This window comes from Pantherophis guttatus, chromosome 4, assembly GCF_059756535.1.
Source record: "Pantherophis guttatus breed Tessera chromosome 4, ASM5975653v1, whole genome shotgun sequence".
NCBI classification, from domain to species: domain Eukaryota; kingdom Metazoa; phylum Chordata; class Lepidosauria; order Squamata; family Colubridae; genus Pantherophis; species Pantherophis guttatus.
The window spans coordinates 40,573,208-40,595,203 of record NC_142066.1 but is presented as its reverse complement, the minus strand read 5'-3'; the positions used below and the strand labels follow the sequence as shown (position 1 = coordinate 40,595,203).

Below are 21,996 nucleotides of genomic sequence, written 5' to 3'. Positions count from 1 at the left end.
AAACAACCATGATAAATAAAATATGATAAAACAACAAGCAGGCAGAAACTAAAGAACTGAGTACTATAAAGAGAAATTCTAATGCTTGATGATTTACCAAATGGCAGCACCCTGTCAGGGCCTGATCTCTAAATGACAGGTAGGATCAGAGCTGATCAATGCTTGGCTGGGAGACACCAGAACTGTAGGTTAGATTGAGAAGTAAAAACAACCTGAAACCATCTTCTGTACTAATGCTACGAAAGCTATATGGACAGGTCTAGGCACTATCACCAGGGGTCACACTTGACTTGAGGAAGTCTTTACCTTTAGGAATTTAATACAATCAGAGAGTCTATTTAAATACAATAAGCAGATGCAAAAGAAAACAGGGCATTTGTAACTTTAATAGATGTACAAACCTTTACGTTTTTAGCAGACATAGCTATTTGTGTAATTTATAATGGTTGAAATATTCTCTTTTGCACAACTATTATAAACGCAAGATATATTATAGATACTTGCCCTTGTTTGCATCCTATCCTGACCATCATTTTTTCACTAAACTGGATTTACATGACACAGATATGTCTCTTTCAATGACTGCATGTCTCTTGGTGACTGAGGACACATTCATGAAACAATAGCATAAATCAATATTTCCCAACTTTGCCAGTGCTAAGATGGGTCACTTAAACTCGCACAATTCTCCAGCCAGCATGCATCTGGGGAATTCTGGAAGTTGAAGTCCACCTATTTTAGTGTTGCCAGGGTTGAGAAGCACTGCTCTAAATTATTAGACTTCTGTGTAGCCTTTTATCCAAGTACTGACAGAGCCATCCTAGTGAACACAGGCAAAATCAGTTAAGTGCTGTTACCTACTGAACCTTATGATTTACAGAATTGGCCAATCCCATTCTAGTCTATCATGTTACATGAATCCAATTTGAGGAGATTGGTCCATGATTCAATAAAGTGTGAAGATTTATTTTCTACTTAACCTTCTATAAATCTGTCTTATGAACCTGACCAGATACCACAATTTTAGTTGTTATCAGAAAGGTGTCAAATGATATTTAATAATCTGCATATGGGATTCTGAAGCAGATCCAGTTTGATGTTGGTTTTAGAATACAAATGTGTGAGGAAAAAAAAGTTTGCTTTAAATATTCTGCTTTAAATAGACCCTCTTTGTTCCAAGGCCATGTGCCATTGAAAAGTCTCTCTGTGAGGGAAATGGATGGTAACAAACAAACAAACAAAGTTAGACAAACAAACAAACAAACAAACAAACAAATCAGGCCGAACTCAGAAGAACTGATATCTCCAAATGTACTTGATGGATTGCCTAGAGCAGGGTGTCAAACTTGATTTCATTGAGGGCCGGGTCAGGGTTGTGCTTGACCTCAGGAGACCATGTGGGTGTGGCCAGGGTGGGCATGGCCAGCTTGATGTCACTCGCATCAAGGGCACCTGTGGCAGCCCGAGCGCTCTGCCACAAAAACGGAGCTCCTTCACTGTTTCCAGGGTGGCCCTGTGGGCCAGATCTAAGCACCCCGCAGGCTGAATCCGGCCCGCGGACCTCGAGTTTGACATCCCTGACCTAGAGAAGAAAACAGGATTTGGGACGAGGGACTTGGAGAGCCAAATTGCAATGCCAGAATCTCCTTTTTGTTGCCCAGAGAACTGCCTCTGGCATGACCAAGAAAACCGATGACAGAGTTTTCCACCTTTCTGAGTTAGAAAATGGAAGGGGCGGGGGGGAATGGCTATAAAACAGTCCGGCCACACTTTTAAAAAGCAAATAAATCACACAAATCCCCATCCTACCTTCTAGCTTTCTGTCCCAAATGTAAAAAAACACTCTTAATCACAAATGGTTCATTATCTATGGCCTAGACAGGCCTGCTTCTTATCAGTTACTGTATGGTTCTTCTTATACACTGAATGCTTATACATACAGTATAAGGAAGTTTTGAAAATAAAAATTCTAATCTGTATCAGAAAAGTCTTGGTGTGGAGCAATAAGTAGCTTTGGGAAACAAAATACTGTTTCCAGCTCCTTAATTTCACTTCAGTACAAACCACCCATCCAATCTTTGGTGTACTCATGGCATACTCAATCTCTGGCAACTCATGACCAGCAGTTCTGTAAGAATGCATCCTAATGGACATATTCACAATTCACTTTCTCTCCCATTCTTCCAAAATTGCTCTGACACTGGACTGCTTGCAATCAGGGAATGGGAATGGTGGGAGGTGCAGAGGGTCATTGCACCAGTTTGCCTAGGGAAAGTGGCAATGTTGTGATCCCATTCCCAGGCAGTTACGACCAAAATACCATCCCCCCCCAACTATAACGCACCTTTTTTTGAGAAGGGAAACTATGACAGATTCTCCTATCCTCAGTAAAACAGTTAACAAGCATAGGAAAGGCTGCTACAGGGATACCAAGACTCCTGCTCTCGTTTCCAATAAAAGTCTAACTTGCCTCTCTAATTCTTGGTTTGTATTGCCCTGAAGACTCTTTGGCTCAGCAGCCTTTAACATAAGAAGGTTTTGTACCATCTGATTCCAAACGATACTAGCTCAGAGCTCAAAGGACTTCTTTCCTCCTCTGGGACCTTGTAGTGGGCTGGAGTGTTTGTTTAGAGATGGTTTAATTGACTGTAAAGAAGCTTCTGTGAAGGAAGTTAAAGTGGTGGTAAAAGCCTTCAGCTCATAAATGCTGAGCAGGGAGTAGTTGAAGAAGTCTCCAGAGGCTAATAAAGCAAGCCACTCATCTTCCATTCCAGGAGGGGGCAGCGAGGAGCAGCAGCTTTGAACTGGAAAGTAAGAGACATTACAGACCATGATCTCTACAAGTTCAGCCTGAATTAACAGGATGGACTAGACCCACCTATTGAAACTTGTCTATTGGACCCCTCTAAAATTAAATTCCAGCCTCTGCACTAACCTATGAACCTTGAGACCTCTTCATTATATTTCTAGGTATGGACTTTGTTGCACCTGATTTTAACCCATGGGTTAGCAATCTTTTGGAAACAAGAGACTGCACTCTGGAATTCAACCTTTCATGACTAGAAGAGATTCAGATTAATAGCAGGGGATAATGGAGAATACCTCTGTACACATCTCGATCTTCCAGAAAAAAAAAAAGATGCAAAAGTAGTAAAGAGATACAGTAAATATGTGAGGTTACATGTATGCCATAGGGCAGAGGTATCAAACTCACGGCCCATGGGCCAGATGCGCCATGCGCCGGCCACGCTTGGTTTAACAAAGGGGGGGGGAAATCATGATATATCACGTGATGACACCATGACAATGCGAGTTTGAACCACTGCCATAGGTTAGTTTATCCTTTGGCAGCAATGGATATAATTGACATACAAAAGGGTCCAGCCTCTGCCAGATCTAACTATTTCTGGAATAAATTTTCACAGGCAGAGGTGCTTATTATAGATTTGCATCAACATGATTTATTTGTTTTTCTTAAATAGTTTAACAATTTTTCTTAAATTGTTTTCCCTTTGGTTCCCATAGATTACCATGGAGTCTCCAAGCATCTGATTGCATGTGAGAAAGAGAAAAATAATTTCCACTGATGCATTACATAACCTGTTCAATTTGCATTCCTTCTGGGCAATGCAGACATGACATCCTTTTGGTGACCTGCTAAGCTTTCTTCTCTGTTACAATGGTGTGTTATAAGCCTGTAATCATTAAGTGACCCGGCTACCTGAAGACAGTGGATGTAGCCTGCAGCAGTGACTGTTTCCTGTGCAGATGATAAAAGTGTTAGCAAAGAGTGAATACTGATGAAGCCACACAGTATAGGCAGAACATAGTTATGGATTAAATCACTATGGCCTTTGGTAATTGACAGATGCAAATATTGTCAATGCACATAATTTAAGTGCTATCCAAGATTTTTTGTTATGCCAATTATGCCTAATATGCCAATAATCACTGGAACAACTATGGCCAATTCCATAATCTTTCAATCTCAATTTTCAGATCTTGATACTTTGTGATCTTCTCTAATTCTTTGTCTTCTATTTTACTAGCCCTTGGTAGTGCCACATTAATTATCCATACTATCTCCTTTTCATCCATAGTTAAATCTCATGTGTTATGTGCCAAGTTTGTATTCAGAAATCCCACAATATTTTACCCTGGTTAGTTATTGCTATTAGTTGCACAGTTGGCCAAATGCTTAGACTGGATATGGAGTTTTTATTAATTTAGCAAGTACTTCTCAAGAACTTTGGATAGGTAGATGTTGTTGTTTGATGGTGGCAAAAGTATTGTCACAGGAAGTAAACTGTTCCAAGTAAAGCTGCCTTTTGCAATTGACTGATGGGGATTCTGTCAATGCCAACCAGTGGTGATCCAAATATTTTGGGATTGCAGTTGCACCCAAAGTCCCTATTTATTATTGGAACTATCTTTGTTTGATTTTGGCACATTCATTCTACTTCTACTATTTGCAGGTCTTTGTAATTTGTGATTTTCTCCAGTTCTTTCTCTTCCCTTTTGCTGCCTCCAGGTATCACAATGTCCACTCTTCAGACTTTTTGGTCTTATTATTACGCCTCTGCCTACATCAAATTACTTCATCCGTGCTACATATAGTTGCCTCCATCATTTCCTGATTGATAAGAAGAGTACTTCCTTGCACAGAATATGCCATCCTGAATATTCATTTTCATACCAGTACGATGTCTTCTTATCATTAGAGAAAATGGTAAGTTACAGACCACAGTACAGACAGTTCTGTTTCCCATACAGTAGAAGAGGAGTAGAGCTGAGAAAGAACATTTATGGTATAATGACTTCTGTTTCCTAGCACCTTTTCTGCCTCATGATAGGACCATTTTCTACCTTTATCTGTAGACCTGTAGTGGATCTTCTGTGCCAAGCAGGGATTTTCTGTCAACAGTAGTTGAGACAGATTATTTCCTTCTCTCTGGTGCCTGATGGAACTGTTCACTGATAATTGAAAATGATATGTGGGCAGTTAGCTGTAACAAGCAATACTCTATTACATTTGTAGAGGCTAGCAATGACTTTAAAGTAGGGAAAAATATCAAGCCAAAACAAGATTTTGCTATAAGTAGCTTGTTTAGGAAGCAGATTGTATCATGGCTTCCATTTTTTAGAGAACTCAAGTGGCTAGTTCAAGCATCTCACTCAGATATTGTAATATACACTTTGATCTATGTTCAATCATATTCACTTCAGTAATTCTGTATTCTTTTTTTTATTATTATTATTTTATTTTTAAACAAAACTTAAAACATAAAACAATTGTCATCCATTACAATTACAGAAAGTGTATTGATCAGTTACGAATCTTTTGTGCTTAATCCTCTATCCCACATTTTCTTATTTAACAGTTTATTACATTATTATTCTCATTTACCAATTATTTAACAGTAAATTGTCCTCTATAAGGGGGAGAAAAAAACCCTTTATATGTTTTATTATCTTATCCATTTCATATTTCATTTCCATTCTTTCTAATCTAACCATTGATAAAATAAATCCCATATCAAATAATATTGTTTATCTTCTTGTTCCCTAATTTCAAATGTCAATTTACTCATTTCAGCACACTATAATAATAATAATTCTGCATTCTGAACTAGGTGCTTTTTCCCTCTTCTAGAACAATATTTCTCAATAATGGCTGAGGAATTCTGAGAGTTGAAATCCACGCATCTTCAAGTGGCCAAAGTTTGCTTATGTTGGTGTTCTACATCCTAAATTCAGATCTATTACGAAAATCCCACTGGGTCTATGTACCTCTTTTAAACAAAATGAACACCTCCATTCAGAGAAAGGGTTTTGCTAAAAACAGAGGTGAAATCTTCCTAACCCCTCCTTGAGAAAGAGCCCTCTCCTGGTTGTGAACAGAGCTGCTTTGTTGTTAAGTTACTCCATTTTATAGAGAGAATGCGTTGAAATTGTGAATCTGTACTTCAGTACCTACCACGTTCTTTTAGGTACTAGAACAAAAGCAATCCTGAACAATCCTGTTAAGTTCTTCCAACCCCACCAATTAGTTCAACAATTAGAGGACCATTTCCTTCCTAATGGAGGAATTTATTTATCAGTTCATTTGTGAATGGACTGTCATCTACTGTCTGAAACCAAAAACACTTAAGACAGTTAAAAGAACTACCTATGTTTGCTTATATTTCTATGTAAGTAGAAGGTCTATTTAAGATTAAGTTGGCCATTTTTAGCTGGTAGGTTGCTTAGAGTGCAATCCTTAAGCAATTCCTTACCCCCCTACCTCAATTTTTCTGTTCAAATCTTCACCTAGGACTCCATATCTGCTCAGAGAATGCTTAGAGAACACAGCTATCTATTGCCCCCTTCTCCTTCCCAATCTTCTCCACCTCATGTCACCTTGGTCATCTCTTTCCATTTCCTCCCACACTTTGTTTGATTTTCTCATTGGTTCTCTTACTGCTGCTTCTCGTTTATCTGTCTTGTTGTTGTTAGTTTTTTGCCCCTCCTTGCTGTCTCTTGCATGTTTATTTATCTCTCCTCTCACAACCATGGTCTCCTTTTCCTCTAGATCTCACAGATACTATTATCTGCCCTCTCTTGCACACTTCTCTATTGCATTTTTTTTTCTTTTCATTTCATCCGCTTTTCTTGCCTATCTCTTAGCTCACTATTCCTTGTTGCTTCTCTTATAGCTACCTACTTGCTGTAATTTGCCTTTCATCTCAGTGATTTCATCCTTCTTGTTTTTCTTCCCAGCGTCTCTTACTTTTTCTTGACTTTTCTCAAAGGTTATGTGGGGCCTGGAAAAAAAAAGATGGCAATTATAATGGTATTGGAGATATTAAAAAAAAAAAAAACAGGTAGAGCTTCAATTGCACCATCACCATCCTGACTGTTTTGATCATATTCTGTAGACACTCTTATAACTTCTGGTTCATCTTCTTCTATTTTGGTTTCTCCTCTTCATATTGGTCTCTATTAGTCTTTCTTCTTCTCTAGAAACGCCCCCTTTCTTATTTTCTCTGTTTTCCAAGCTCTCCTTCCCCTTTTCAACACCACTGTGGGAGCCACACTTCAAAATGCGATAAGCCACTGCAGATGTTTTTGGCATCTCTTCCATTCTGTCTCTTATATGGGGCTGTAGACTTATGATCCAATCACCCACATGGTCTTTATTACATAGATCAGGTTTTAGATTGGCAAAACATTTCCAAAAATATTGCATAGGGCATATGAAAATGAAATCCAGCATTATTTCATTTACACTTAAATAAACTTAGATATACCGTACTTTTCGGAGTATAAAACATACCAGAGTATAAGACGGACCTACCTTTTGGGGGGTTTTTCTTTAAAGTTTTTTTTTATTATTATTTTTTAGACAAACACACATACAAACATACAATGTATTTTCTTTGAACAGAGTATTTGGCTGGTTCACAAATTTAAACAGTGTTTAGTCATTTCAGTTAAATTTACAATTTCTATATTTCCTTTTTGCCATATTTATTATTCATCTATTTTTTAAAAAAAAACAATATTACCCTTTATCCTCATCTCTAATCTTAATCAAATTCAATTTTTCCCTTTTATTCTATATTATACCCCTTCCCATTGTCATCTATTTTTATATCCATCCTCACACTGGTTAATTATGTAATATTACAATTGTTTAATACAAATTCAACATTTTAATATAAATCAATTAGTTATATAACTATCTCTTTTTGTATATTAATCAATATGAACATGAATATTCCAATTATTTCCATGCAATCCAATTTCTTACAAATCAATTAATTATATTTACCAATAATAATAAACCAAATAATTTCCCTCTTATGTTACTCATTTTCACATCTTAAACTCTCCCAATAACCCACATAGTTTTGCCCATATAATCTTCCAAATCACAACTTAATCATTTCTACTTTCATCACAATATATAATTAAAAATATTTCAGCCATTACAATTTCCCTAATTAAATTTAAAAATGTTCTAGCTGTTATTCAAGCTACAATTTAATCCTTTTTACTTTCACCACCATATACCATTAAAGGTATTTCAATTGTTACAGTTTATACTTATTCATATTTCTAAAAAAAAGAAAAACTTATCATTGTCTAGATTTCAAAAATACAAAGATAAATATTCCAATTATTATTCATTTCATTTTTACAATCATTTCCCATTTATTTCTTACTACTATTCATATTTCAATTCTAAATATGTATAACATTTTTCTCTTTCATTTCTTTTTCTTTTTCTCCCTTCCCATTTTTATTTCTCCTTTTTTTCTTTTGTGTTCAAAATCTTGAACTCTCCTCTTTTGCCCTAAATTTCCCATTGTTTGCACCTAACTTTTTTGGTGAGGAAAAAGAAGAAAAAGAAATTTCCCTCTCCCTCTGCCTAATTTTGCCTCTTTGCAGCAAACAGCAAACAGCCTGCTTTACTTTCAGTTTCGTTTTCAGCATAGCTTGATTAGCACAAAGGGAAAAAAATCTGGTGCACCAATTTACCTCTTTGCAGCAAGCAACAGAGCCCTGCATAAAGCAGTTGAGAGAATTCAGCTGAGGGTCGGGAGGCCGATCTAATCAACTTGTGCTAATTAGTCTGTGCTGAAGCTGAAAGGAGCTGTTTTTTCTTGCTGTTTGCTTGCAAGGAGGTAACTGCTGCGAGGCACAAGCCAAAGGGTGGGGGCCAGTGGGTGGGCAGGGCTACATTCGATGTATAAGACACACCTAAATTTTCACCCCCTTTTAGGGGGGGGAAAGATATGTCTTATACTCCGAAAAATATGGTAACTGTATCAAAATTAAATACCCTGTTTCCCCCAAAATAAGACATCCCCTGATAATAAGCCCAATCAGGCTTTTGAGTGTATGGCAATAAGGCCAAGCGCTTATTTCAGGGTTCAAAAAAATATAAAACAGGGTCTTATTTTCGGGGAAACACGGTATAATTGTAAATATTGCAAGGGGATAATAATTTTGTGAGGGATATGCATTTGCAACAAATACTTTGGGAAATTCATACAGTTCAAAGTCCCACATTTTGAACTTGAGATGAAGATAGAAGTAGAATATATATATATATATATATATATATATATATATATATATATATATATATATATATATACCAAGTTAGTAGAAACACTTCAGATGTCGGGTTTTTTTAATTTCTTTTATTCCTTTTATTCCTGCTGGCTTTCAGTTCCTGTTTAGTCCTTTAACCTTGATATACATAAAAAAGACTTTTTATTGAATCAGTACTCTCATTTTGACAGGAAATGTAGCCTCTAGTACAAGCCAACCAACTACCTAAATTGTTAACAAAAATTCAGATTTACCACTTTTCTTCTCCCAAGTAAACTGGCACAGATTTCTTCTTTGAAGTCAAAAGATGGTAGCAGCATATCAACTTTCCCCATGCATATGGGAATGAGACAAGCAATTGGGATTGTGATGGAAAGTGATCCTCAATTAAAGGAGCCAGAAGAGCCAACCTATCATATCCCAGGGCTGCATTTGAGTATGTGTGACAATACACAAATAACCTTATACTGGCAGAAATTTTAATTGCTCTCATTCTTAATTGCATTATACCACATAGCTGGAGTTTTGTCAAACATATGAGTGATTTAGCAAAGCTCTTCTAAATAATTATTTTTCTTAAAAAGAAAGATATCCTTGGGATGTATCAGTGCTCTAGAAAGTGGAAGTAGCTGAGTAGTGGATGTGGTTGATGGCATAAGAAGGACTGCCATTCCTGGTTGAGACCTATCTAGGATGATGTTCTTAAGTCCTATATTTGAAGAGTTGTTATAGAGCTGTTTCTGAAGTTATATTCTCTATGATGAGCTGTCAAGTTTAATTCTAGTTTAAAGATAAAGAATTATAATGTTGGAGAACAGAGACTTCAAGATCATGTAATAGCATTTGGTACATGGTTAGCATTTGATGAGAATATTATGTTTTTATTTATGTTCATCAAAGATTGATTAAATGTGGCCATAGGTAGCAGAATGATGAAATCGCTGCAGTTGATAGATACAAGCTGATTAAATTTAATATTTGCATATAAAGGTAATAAAATTTCATAATTTCGGCATGAAATTTTAGCATTTTCCTTGAGGTCTCATAAACTGTATAGGTCAAACCACTGTCATCCATATAGGAGTTATCACAAGTTTTACAAACAACCATAGTTGCCTATGTCACTGCATGAGATCAGGCAATTGCGCAACAGCATCAGATGGTTGAAAATGTTGCTAATCATGGAATAATATAATTATTTCTAGACTTGCATTCTCTACATAAACTAGAGTATTCAAGATGCATGCAAATCTGATCCTCTCTCAATTTTATTAATGCATTCCTTTCCTCTTTTTTTTTCCTGAGTAACTTCCATGCATTCTAATGGTAACCAACAGCTCTTGAGCAAGCAAAAAAGTAAATAAGCAGAAGGTTTCCTGCCCTTTTTGCAGAGCTGCATTCTAATGCAGTAATGAGAGCCATGAGTGGTGCTATCCTTACTATTTTAATGAGGGACAAGTTAAGGAAAACAATCAGTGGATTTTAGCAGGTTCATTTCCCCTCTTGCCAAGCATCATTGGACAGTGGGTAAATAACCATCAATCATTCTTTCTAATATGTGGAGTGAAACAATGTTGGACAAATGCAGGCAGTACTTCAATGGCACATTTAGTGGCCTATCAAGTTTGCCAGCCAATAGATCAAAGGCACATGAATACCTGTGACCTGTCATTTGAGTGATTTATGAATAAGAATCTTTGGGTGCTAAATGCATGCTCAGAAATAGGCTAGCTGACAGGATGTAGATGCAAAAGAAGGTCCTAGGTAAGGGAAAACTCAATAACAAATGAGCTCCAGTATGACTAGTAATGCAAGGAAATGGCAGTGCTGGTAGTAGGTACAATGTTGTCTTTATGACTGGCAGCACCCAAGGGAAGCTCACAGATGGCCATGGAGCCAGAATGAAGTAGTAAAATGGTTCCACATACAAAATGGTGTTTCTCAATTTCAGCAACGTTCGGATTTGTAGACTTGACATCTACCAGAATTCCCCTGCCACAAAATGCATCTTGAATGAAGATTTGGTCATTACCTTTGCACAATATAATAAATGTGGTGTGAGTTCTCCATATTGGCTGGGGAAATCTGAGAATTGAAGTCCATACATCTGAAAGTTGCTGAGATTGAGAAATGCTGCTCAGAATAATAAAAGCAGTAATTAGGGACTGCCAGTCAAAACCCCTTTTGACAGAATCACTGGAAAACTGCAGTGCATTAAATGGTGACAGAACCAGCATCCTTCAGCTGGCAGACCCTGGCTCTCTTTTCATGTTTTAAGACAATCTTCTTTGCAGCATAATATTAATGCTTTGTCAGGAAGTGCTGGCCTTTTTTTAAACAGAGCCCTGGTACTATTTCTAAAAAGCATTGAACACTGTGATTATAAGTTGCCCACGTAAATTCTGACAAGTGCATTGGAAAGCACCAGCAGGCATTAAGTGGGCAGAAGCTTTGGGGGAATTACTGTAGTGTCTGGTTTTTCCTCCTTCCTTAAGTCTGATTGTCTCAGTGATTTGAAGGAACAGGAGCAAGCTGATGGAAGCCTAAAGTGGCTGACAGGAGCAGATCAGATATAGCTCCTCATCACATCACTGTGAAATATGCTAGCTCATCATATTTCAACCTTAGCAACTTTAAGATATGTGGGCTTCAACTCCCAGAATTCCCCAACCAGCATGAGCCTCCATCTAACTGGGGTGCTGAAGTCCATACATGTTAAATTGCCAAGGTTGAACAATGTTGTGTAACATCATGTCCATGGCAAGAGAAGAGGAAAAGCACTGCTTTTAATATTGAGACGTCTAGAGATGACTTTAGGCTGTCTTTCTGTGGGCTGGTGTGAGACAAAAAAAAAGTGATGAGAATATGGCATTTAAAAAAAAAATCTAGGAATTGTTTGTGCTACAGTTAGGGGGACATGAGGATGGCACTTAGAAAACTTGTAGGTACTTTAGGCATCAAGTTTGTTTTTGTTCTACCAGACCTCCTTCTTTTTTGTTTTGTTTTGTTTTGTTTTTTCTTCCTTTCTCCATAATTAAAGAGTAGCAGCTAGTAATTTGGCTTTGACACTCTGGGTGGTAAATGAAAAAAATTCTGCCCTTTCACGAGAATGGGAATCCGTTTGGAAGAGGCTGGGCATATCAAGCAGGAATGAGGGCTAACAGAGGACTAAAGACCCCAAATTCCTGGTAAAAGGGAAGGAGGGAAGGAAAAGACTATATACACACGAAAATGGGGAGAGGCCTTAGACAAAACTATGCTCAGAATATATGGCTATACCAGAAGAAAAGTATTTCATTATGATAGCATGGAATGAAATGTTTTTAAATAAAATATCAGCAAAAGAGGTAAGGAAAGAGAGGGAGGAAAGTAGCTGCGAACTAATTGTACATATGGTTGAATGCACAAGTACAGTAAAGGCTAGACCTAGCTTCACAAAAAAAAAAAATTGTGTTCACAAAGCTTGTTGTACATCTGAATAAGTTTAGCAATTGTGTTCCCAATTGCCTCAGTGTTCTGGTAATCACATACTCTTCCCAGTGGTGGGATTCAAATAATTTAACAATCGGTTCTCTGCCCTAATGATTTCTTCCAACAACCAATTCACTAAACTGCTCAGAAAGTTAACAACCGGTTCTCCAGAAGTGGTGCAAACTGGCTGAATTCCAGCACTGACTCTTCTCTCCTTTCCTCCCAAACTCTTTTAAAATATTATATTTTATCGATACCATTATTTCAGTATTTAATTTTCTTCCCAAGGAAGTTACCAATGGACATTTACTTATGTAAATTTGTGTGACAGAGTTCAAATATTGCAATAAAAAGTTGGGGTGACTGTATTGGATGAGACTAACCAATTTCAATTTATTCAACACAACACTTGATTAAGCAAATTATGATTTAGTATTGCATACTAGGATTGTCATATCTATATCAAAAATATCCAGATTGCCACTAGGGGGTACCAAAGAGACAAAAACTTTTTGCTGCCCATATTCCAAAGTTGTATGTATATGAATTGAAAAAAATAGTACTGTATTTTTCATTTGTTTCCTTTTCCAAGAAATTCAGGGGGCATATAACAGGAATGCACAGCCTATAAAAAAGACATGTGCCCTCTAATGGTAGCACCCAAGGCCAGTGGGCAAGGTGAAAATATTAAGAACTGACTTAATTTTTCAACTGAACAAAATACTGAGAAAAAATGCGAATAAGCTTAGGAGTCTGCCATTCTGTCCATCAGCACAATAAATCTCTGAAAAGTTAACAGATTGAGTCTAACTTTTTCTGAGAAGGGGAGAAGCTGGCAGAAAGAAGATTGAGATAAATATTAGAGTTGGGAGGAGCAGCAGAGAAAAAATTACTGTGCCCTGACAAGACAACAAATCATTCACCCTTCCTTCATTCTACGATTCCTCCCTCCAAGTCATGTGACCAACAGTGGCCGCTATGTAGCCTGCTTAGTTGAATGAACATATATGTACTCAGAAATGTACATTATTTTGCAGGATGCAGGAAAATATAAGTTTCTCCTGTGTTCATTGCTGAAAAAGAGATAAGAAAGAATTCTGGCATTTCCCTGCCTTTTTGCGAAGTTAGTTTGGTGGTTTAAAAGGAAGTGGGTGCTTTAACCTATCCAGAAGTCTAAAAATCTGACACTCAAATCTAGATAACTTTCCTCTTGGAGGTACTTAAAAGAAGAAACGGGCATGGAACTGAGACAGCACTGATCACTTTCCTGGATAGTGTGTGTCAGGGTCTGGATGGAGACACCTCACCTTGTCTCTTTACACCTCTCAGCAGTTTTTGGTACTGTCAACCATGATATCGTACTAGACCACCTGCAAAAATTGAAAACTGGGAAAATCTTCTGCTCATTCTCAATGGTTTCAATCTCTTGTGATGGGAGAGGAGAGGTTGACCAGTAGCCCCTCATTTCTGAGAGACTTCACAACACACACACACACACACACACACACACACACACACACACTTTTTAACTCTAATTGAAGCCACTAGGGAAGATCATCCAAGTATGCAAGATATTGTATCATGAGTACAGCTACTCAATTATAGACTCTTCCAGATTGGGAGGGACATGCTATTTGGTGTTCTATTTTGGTTACTGGAGATTGTGAAGGTCTGGATGAACAAGTTCATACTGAAGTCAAGCAACGTAACAGTGCTGCTTGGCATCCAAAGAGAACTCCAGTACGCAGTGTTATCTCCTGAATTGACAGTCCTTATCCATTCAGGAACAGGTCCACAATTTAGAAATCTTTCTGCAGTCATTGTTTTGACAGCACTGCTTTGACCCTAGGGGGCCCTATGGTTGATGTACCAATTATGTCCTTACCTGTTTCAGGAGATAGAGACAGTAATGGATGCTCTTGTTACCACCCACATCTACTATAGCAATGAGCTTTACATAGAGCCGTGGTAGCAAGAGTCGTGGTGGCGCAGTGGTTAGAATGCAGTACTGCAGGCTTCTTCTGCTGACTACAATTTGGCAGTTTGAATCTCACCAGGCTCAAGGTTGATTCAGACTTCCATCCAGGGATGAAATGCTCCCGGTTTGGGCCAGATCGGCCAATCCGATAGCGATGGCAGAGGGTGGTTCGGAGAACCAGTAGCAAAAATCCCTGCCCCCCCCCATGTCCAGCTGAGCCACACGATCATCAGAGGCTTTTTTTTTTACTTTTATAAGCATTTTTTCTACAACCTCTTCCAATGAAAAATGCTTTTAAAGGTAAAAAATAAAAAGCCTCTGATGATCACGGCTCAGCTGAGATCATCAGAGGCTTTTCAAAGCATTTTTTTCCGCAACCACTTGGCCGAAGAGGTGGTAAAAAAAATGCTTTGAAAAGTCTCTGACGATCCCAGATGAGTTCCCTGATCGGCAGAGAGGGATTTTTTAAAGAGCCTCTCTGACGATCCCAGCTGAGTTCCTGATTGGCAGAGAGGCTTTTCAAAGCCTTAGAAAAAAATGCTTTGAAAAGTTTTTTTTAAAAAAGTTGGCCACGCCCACCTAGTCACATTCCTCCCACCACCAAGCCATGCCCACAAAACCAATAGTAACAGATTTTACATTTCACCCCTGCTTCCATCCTTCTGAGGCGGGTAAAATGAGGGCCATATTGTTAGGGGCAATATGCTGACTCTGTAAACCGCTTAGAGAAGGCTGTAAAGCACTGTGAAACTGTATATAAGTCTAAGTGCTATTACTATTACATAGCATTGTCTAGCCTATGTCTTAACTAGTTTCGGACACTAGAAGTATTTTACATCAATATTGCAGGTCTCCTCTAATTAGATTGTAGTATTGTTTTTTGATAAGGGAATCTAATCAATAATACACAAACCATTAGTTATATTAATGTGTCAATTCAAATACTATATAAAAGGGCTTACTCTCATGTATCAGTGTGTGTGTGTGTGTGTGTTTGTGTGTTTGTGGGTGTGGGTGTGTATCCATCCATCCATCCATCCATCCATCCATCCATCCATCCATCCATCTCTGTCTTATTTTCAGGTAAAGGATTGTAGCCTTCATCTCTGACTGAGTAATTGCCAAGTGAAGGTATAAATTTAAGTGCTTGATATTTCAAACATTACAGATTCTGATATATATTTTGCGCTGTTAAAAATACACCACAAGACCATTATTTTCCTGTTATTGCCACCATATTTGAAGCATATGAATCAAGGGCTATTGCAAAATAAGCTTTAAAGCAATCAGTGTATTGAAGAACATAATAATGTCCATGTGAAGTTTAAAAAGCAATCCTGGAATGAGAATTAAAATTTTATTTGGGATTACATATATTTTTTTCCTGTTTTAAGTAATTTTTGCATTGTTTTGTTATGACATATCTTGTCTGGTTCTTTTAATTTAAAAAGTTTAATTAATTCATTTAAATATTGTAAATTTTTCACTGGATTTATCATCATCTGCTTCAATTTAGATTAAATTTGTGATTAACTAAAATGGTAGCAGACTTGCTTTCCAGAGCAGCCACTGCCATAGTTACTCTATGAATCTCTCAAGCTTTCTTAGATATCATATAATTCTACATCATTTGAGATGAAAACTACTATTAGTGTACATGTAGATACATAGAAATAATTGAAACTAGGTTTAAAGAGTACTGCTGTACTCTTTAAACCTAGAGTTGCTGTACTACTGTAAATTCTGAGAGAATTTTTGTGTACCTCAAACTTGAAAAAGTGACAAATAACTAAAACACTAATCCTCAGTTCTATCTATTCACTGCATTATATTTTTTCAGAACAAATTAAAGTAAAATTAAATTTGGTTCATTTGTTTCAATTTTCCATTCCTTCTGAAACAAATGCACACCTGTAAGTTGTAAAAGAGTGTACAAATATACAAGCAGAGAGGGGGGGGAGAATTTATGTGTGCATACCCAGATGTGAACAAAATGCCTAATTAGAATAGTATTTGTTAAGAATTCTGGGAATTAAAGTCCCAAAACATCTGGTAGAAAATGTCTTTTATACCTTACGTTTTAAATTTTACCAATATTCACTTGATAGTGTAAATTGCAAAGGTGCCATATACAACATGTGATTTTGTTGCTTAAGTTGGTTAAATTAATGGAAATGGTAATTTTGTGGGCTATTTCAATTCCCTAAGTAAATAAACATTGGTTTAAGCATGTATATAATGTAATTTCAAACATTTTTATTAATGTCCCTTTAATAATAAAATCCCAGCAATAAAACCTGATTTTTAGCAAAGAATATTATATTTGAACTGTGAGCATTCTTATTTATTGATTTGTTTATTTGCTTATTTGTAAGATTTATGCCCTGGCATCCTCATCCCAAAGACGAAAACTAGTGTACAATATAAAATACAACTCAATACAGGAATAATGATACATTAGTAACACTACTGAATTCAACTCAAATCCTGCTGTGCTGCCTCACAATGGGGAATGGGGAGGGTGTTCCTGTGAGGAAGTGAAGAATGCCAGGAGTATGTGCAGAATAAATATTCCCCACAGGGTCACTGAAAGCATGAAGAACATCTCAGTTGCCCAGCTAAAGCAAGCAGGCACCTCTTATCAGATAGCAGCAATATTGGAAGATCTGGAGGCACAGTATTTTACCAAGAAAGTCACCTGGACAGCCAATATAAAGTGATTGATGATACAGTGCTAGATGATATGCACATACACAGAGAGATATACCTCAACCTGCTACTGAGGAAAAGCTGAAGAATTTGTGAGTATGAACAGTATTTATGATTCAGCTAGGTTAAAACCTTCTGAATGTCTAGTTGCAAATCCTACCATGCAGGAAAATAAAATCCATCACTGCAAAGATAGAATTTAACAACAGAATAACAGAGTTGGAAGGAACCTTGGAGGTCTTCTAGTCCAACCCCCCCACCCCCAGCAAGAGACCCTATACTATTCCAGATAAATGACTGTTCAGTCTCTTCTTAGTTTTAGGTTGCTTCTCTCCTTGATTAGTTTTCATCCATTGTTTCTTCTCTTGCCTTCTGGTGCTTTGGAAAATAGGTTGACTCCCTCTTCTTTTTGGCAGTCGTTCAAATATTAAATCACAGTTATCATGGCACCCCTTTCCTTCTTTTCACTAAACTAGACATACCCAATTGCTGCAACTGTTCTTCATATGTTTTAGCCTCCAGTCCCCTCATCATGTTTGATGCTCTTTTCTGCATTCTTTCCAGAGTCTCAACATCTTATAGTGACCAAAACTGGATGCAATATTCTAAGTGGAAACATGAAATGTAGGAAGCACAACTTGCTCAATGTAATGAAAGATGAAGCAAATGGCTACACATTGACATCTTAGACATGGAATTGGACACTTTTAGCCAGAAGGTTACTATTTACTACTCAGGACATGGAAAATAAAGAAGGAACAGAAGAATGATATAAGGGAAGGAAAAAGCAAAGACAGTAGTTTGGTACAAAGCAATGGATGACTGAATAAAATTTTGCAGATAACATTTTAATATGAAAATTATCCAAGTTATGCTTCCACCAGTGATATAGAAGAGGTTGGCATACTTTATGATCAACTTTACTCTGAAACAGACAGAAGGATGTGCTGCTTGTAGATTAGAATGTCGAAGTTGGAAATAGTAAGAAGGAAAATATAGTTGGATCATATGATCTAGAAAGCAGAAGAAAAACAGGAAAAAAGCTAATTAGTTTCCCCATTGCTAACACAGTTTTCAAATAAAAGACACAGGCATACATGGACATCACCAGATAGGAGTATACAGAAATCAAGTTTATTATATTATTGCTTGAAAGCCATGGAAGAACTCAGATATAGCAGCAAACAAGTGGCTAGGGACTAGCTGTGGAATATATGTGAACAAATTCAAAGTCAAGATAAAGTGAAAGAACAAAATTAATAAATTTCTACAATCTGATCTTGAGTATCTACCCATGTTGAGAACTACAGGTAACTGTGGAGAAACTACATGATAACAGTTGCAAACACATATTTAAAGCCTTGGAAACTAAGAAAAAAAAACTGACTTCATCTTATCTCTCTGGTGCATAAAAGGGAGGAAAGGAAAAAAACAGTCAGGGTTTTAAGATTCTGCTGTTATAGGTTATATCAGTATAAGCAGTCCTTGACTTATAACCATTCGTTTAATGACCATCCAAAGTTAAAACGGCACTGAAAAGGTTACTTATGACTATTTTTCACACTTATGACCATTGCAGCATCCTCATAGTCATGTGATTAAAATTCAGATGTTTGTCAATTGATTCATATTTGTGATGTTTGCTCTGTGATCACTTTTTGCGACCTGACAAGCAAAATCAATGGGGAAGCCAGATCCACTTAACAACCATGTTACTAACATAATAACTGCAGTGATTAACAACTGTGGCAAGAAAGGTCACAAAATGGAACAAAATTCATTTAATAACTGTCTCACTTAGCAACATAAATTTTGGCTCAATTTTGGTTGTAAGTTGTAAGACTACCTGTTCCAGCATTCTTGTGGAGAATGATAAAATCTATTTCCTGACTGATTTCCTATCTTGAAAGGTTGATAAGGCCATATTTTCAAGGAGAACATCATGAATTGCTTTAAAGTCTTGGATTTCATTTATAGAAAACTGGAGAAATTATGGAATAAAATTAAAGTTATTAAAGGGGAATGTAAAAAGAGACTGGCAAAAACTAAGAAACATAAGATAACAAAATGGATGTCAAACAAGCCAAAGATCAAACAAAGATGAAATTCTGTATAGTAGAAATGTCAGCTTCCAAGATACCTTACCAGATATTTCATATTTACAACAATTACTGGTCCTAGAAGATGAATTTAGAATGGCACCCTGGTTATTATCAAGTCAGAAGGCTATAGTTATTGAGGGACTGGTATCTATAGAAATACAATTAATCAGGCACAAACGAAGAATCAATAAATATATGCCAGCAAATCTAGAGAATGAAACAGTGACCAATAGATTGGAAGAGTTCATTCTACTTGCCAATACCAAACAAAGGAGATTTAATAGACTGTGCAAACTATTTAAAAAATCCTTCATTTCACTGTGCAAACTATTGTATGATATTCTTCATTTCACGTGTTAGCAAAATAATGCTTAGATCATCCAACACAGACTATTGTATAACCCTACGTGAAAAGAATTCAAACTAATTTTAGAAAAGGATAAAGAACAAGAAACATAATTGCTGAGACATACTGCATAATTGAGAAAGCAAAATACTAAAAGGAATCCATATATGCTTCATTGATTATAGGAAGGTCATTGATTGTACTGATTCTGTCAAGCTGTGGAATGTACTCAGAAAAATGGGAATCCTAAACATTTCATTGACTTCATGAAAAATGTATATATGGCAGTGATGGTCCATTCCTCCTCATGGTGCTGCTGGATACAGCCCACCCATTCTTGGGTGGTGCTAAACCGATCATGGACCAATCAAGTGCCAGGCCTGGGCGGCAGGCTGGTCAGAAATTTCGTCACCACAAATGGTTCAAAGCCACTAGGAAGAAGACCAACTCTGCTGGTATGGACATAGTATGAGAGCAGCACTTTCCACTGTGGCCAAAACTGCCTACCAACTGGAAGTCAGTGGCTGGTGACTTCGTGGGCACCCAAAACAGTATACCATCAAGAAAGGTATGCAAAGCCGTGGGCCTGCACCCTGGAGGTGCAGCTGACTATGCAAAGTGGTGTTCAATGATCCAAAAAGCGGATCCTGCACCTGCGGGAATACACTAGGAAGAAGTAAAAGAAGATGAAGAATGTACATATAGGATAGGAAGCCACAGTCTAAAAGAAACATGTTGAAATAGACAGGTCAGAAACAAGTGAGACAAGGCTATATACTTTCTTATTTAATCAACCTACATACCGAATATACATTGAGAGAAACTGGATTGGAATAAAGTGAGTGTGGTTTTAAAATTGAAGGAAGCAATCTGTGCTGTGCTGATAATACTCCTCTGATAGCTGAAAATACAAATGACCTAGAAGCTCTAATAATGAAAGTCAAGGATACAGTGGGGAAAAAAGGGACTAAGATTAAACACAAAAAAGGCTGAAATAATGACAAGTGCTACAGCAACCAACCACAGAATTTACAATGAAGATATTGAAGTGGCAGATAGTGGTAGGCAGATAGTGTTCTGCCTACCACTACCAACTACCACTACCACTACCAACAATAAAGAAATTACCAGCAGCCAAAAAATATACTGCAGCCTAGTGTCAGCTTTGGAAGCCATATTAGGCCGGAAGCTTCCATGCTGCCACCTTCTCATGTGTGGGAAAGTAGGAGGGGGGATTTAGGAGAGGGGTTGTCTTTAGACATAATAGCATTCTTCCTGTCGGTCAAGGTCAGGCCGATCCTGCATCTGGAGAAGGAGTGATCGGAGTGCTGTCTCGAGATGGGACGGATGGTGATTGGAGCATGTGATCAGCTGAGGAGTGAGGGGATGGTTTGGGGGTTTTGATTTACTGAGGGAAAACCCAGACCTCTCAGATTCAGGTTTTCCCAGATGTGCCAGTTTACCTATTCTAGTAAATAGAACTTTGAAAAATGCTTACTTCAGAGTTTTACTTGGAGTGGGGGCGGGGGTTTTCTGGAATGCTGACACCTAGCACTTGGAAGAGTGGCAATGATAGCTTTGGAAGAGATATTCAGGTGGTATGACATGTCCATACTTACAAAGATAAGAGTCATGAAGGCAATGGTTTTACCTTTTGACACTTAAAGGAAGTAGAGGCTAGACTGCTGCATTGCTCTTCTTACAAGGAAATGGGGAAACTAGCAAGAAGTTGGAAGTCGTTCTCCCTCCTACTGCTTTTGTGCCCATCTTTAATCATTCTGTTACTCTGTTTAAGTCAGGGGTCAGCAACCTGCGGCTCTGGAGCCGCATATGGCTCTTTTACCCCTCTGCTGTGGCTCCCTGTCACTCAAAATATGCATCACAACCGCCAATGTGCGACACCCGCCGGCACACAATTTATTGAGCTTTTCCACCCCCGGTAGGCCAACCATGGATAAATCCAAGAAAAGAAAAGTTTCAGAAGAAAACTGAACATTTAATTCAACTACATATGCTAGTTTTGTGGCCGCTCAAGAAATAGTCAGGCACGGAAAGGGTTTTGTGGCTCCCGGTGTTTTCTTTTCTGTGGGAAATGGGTCCAAATGGCTCTTTGAGTGTTTAAGGTTGCAGATCCCTGGTTTAGGTAAAGAAATATCTGTGAAACAGTGACCCAGTGGGTTATGGGTTGTATAGTACTGAATAAAATTCACATGGCACTAACAGTATCTCTATTGGTGCAGTTCTTATTCTAAGTACTTACTACTCAAAAGCTTTCCAGAAGAATCAAG

General features: G+C 37.5%; 1 protein-coding gene and 1 long non-coding RNA gene across 2 annotated transcripts in view; one reads left to right on the top strand and one right to left on the bottom strand.

Annotated features, from left to right (window-relative positions):
- The window catches only part of ASPDH (aspartate dehydrogenase domain containing), a 227,887-nt gene that overhangs the window by 173,530 nt on the left and 32,361 nt on the right, over window positions 1–21,996 (top strand). The window lies entirely within an intron of this gene.
- The window catches only part of LOC148114059 (uncharacterized), a 30,923-nt gene continuing 14,438 nt past the window's right edge, over window positions 5,512–21,996 (bottom strand). Inside the window, exon 2 of the long non-coding RNA XR_015734327.1 lies at window positions 5,512–6,803. This is a non-coding gene — a long non-coding RNA (uncharacterized LOC148114059). The remainder of the gene's footprint in view (window positions 6,804–21,996) is intronic.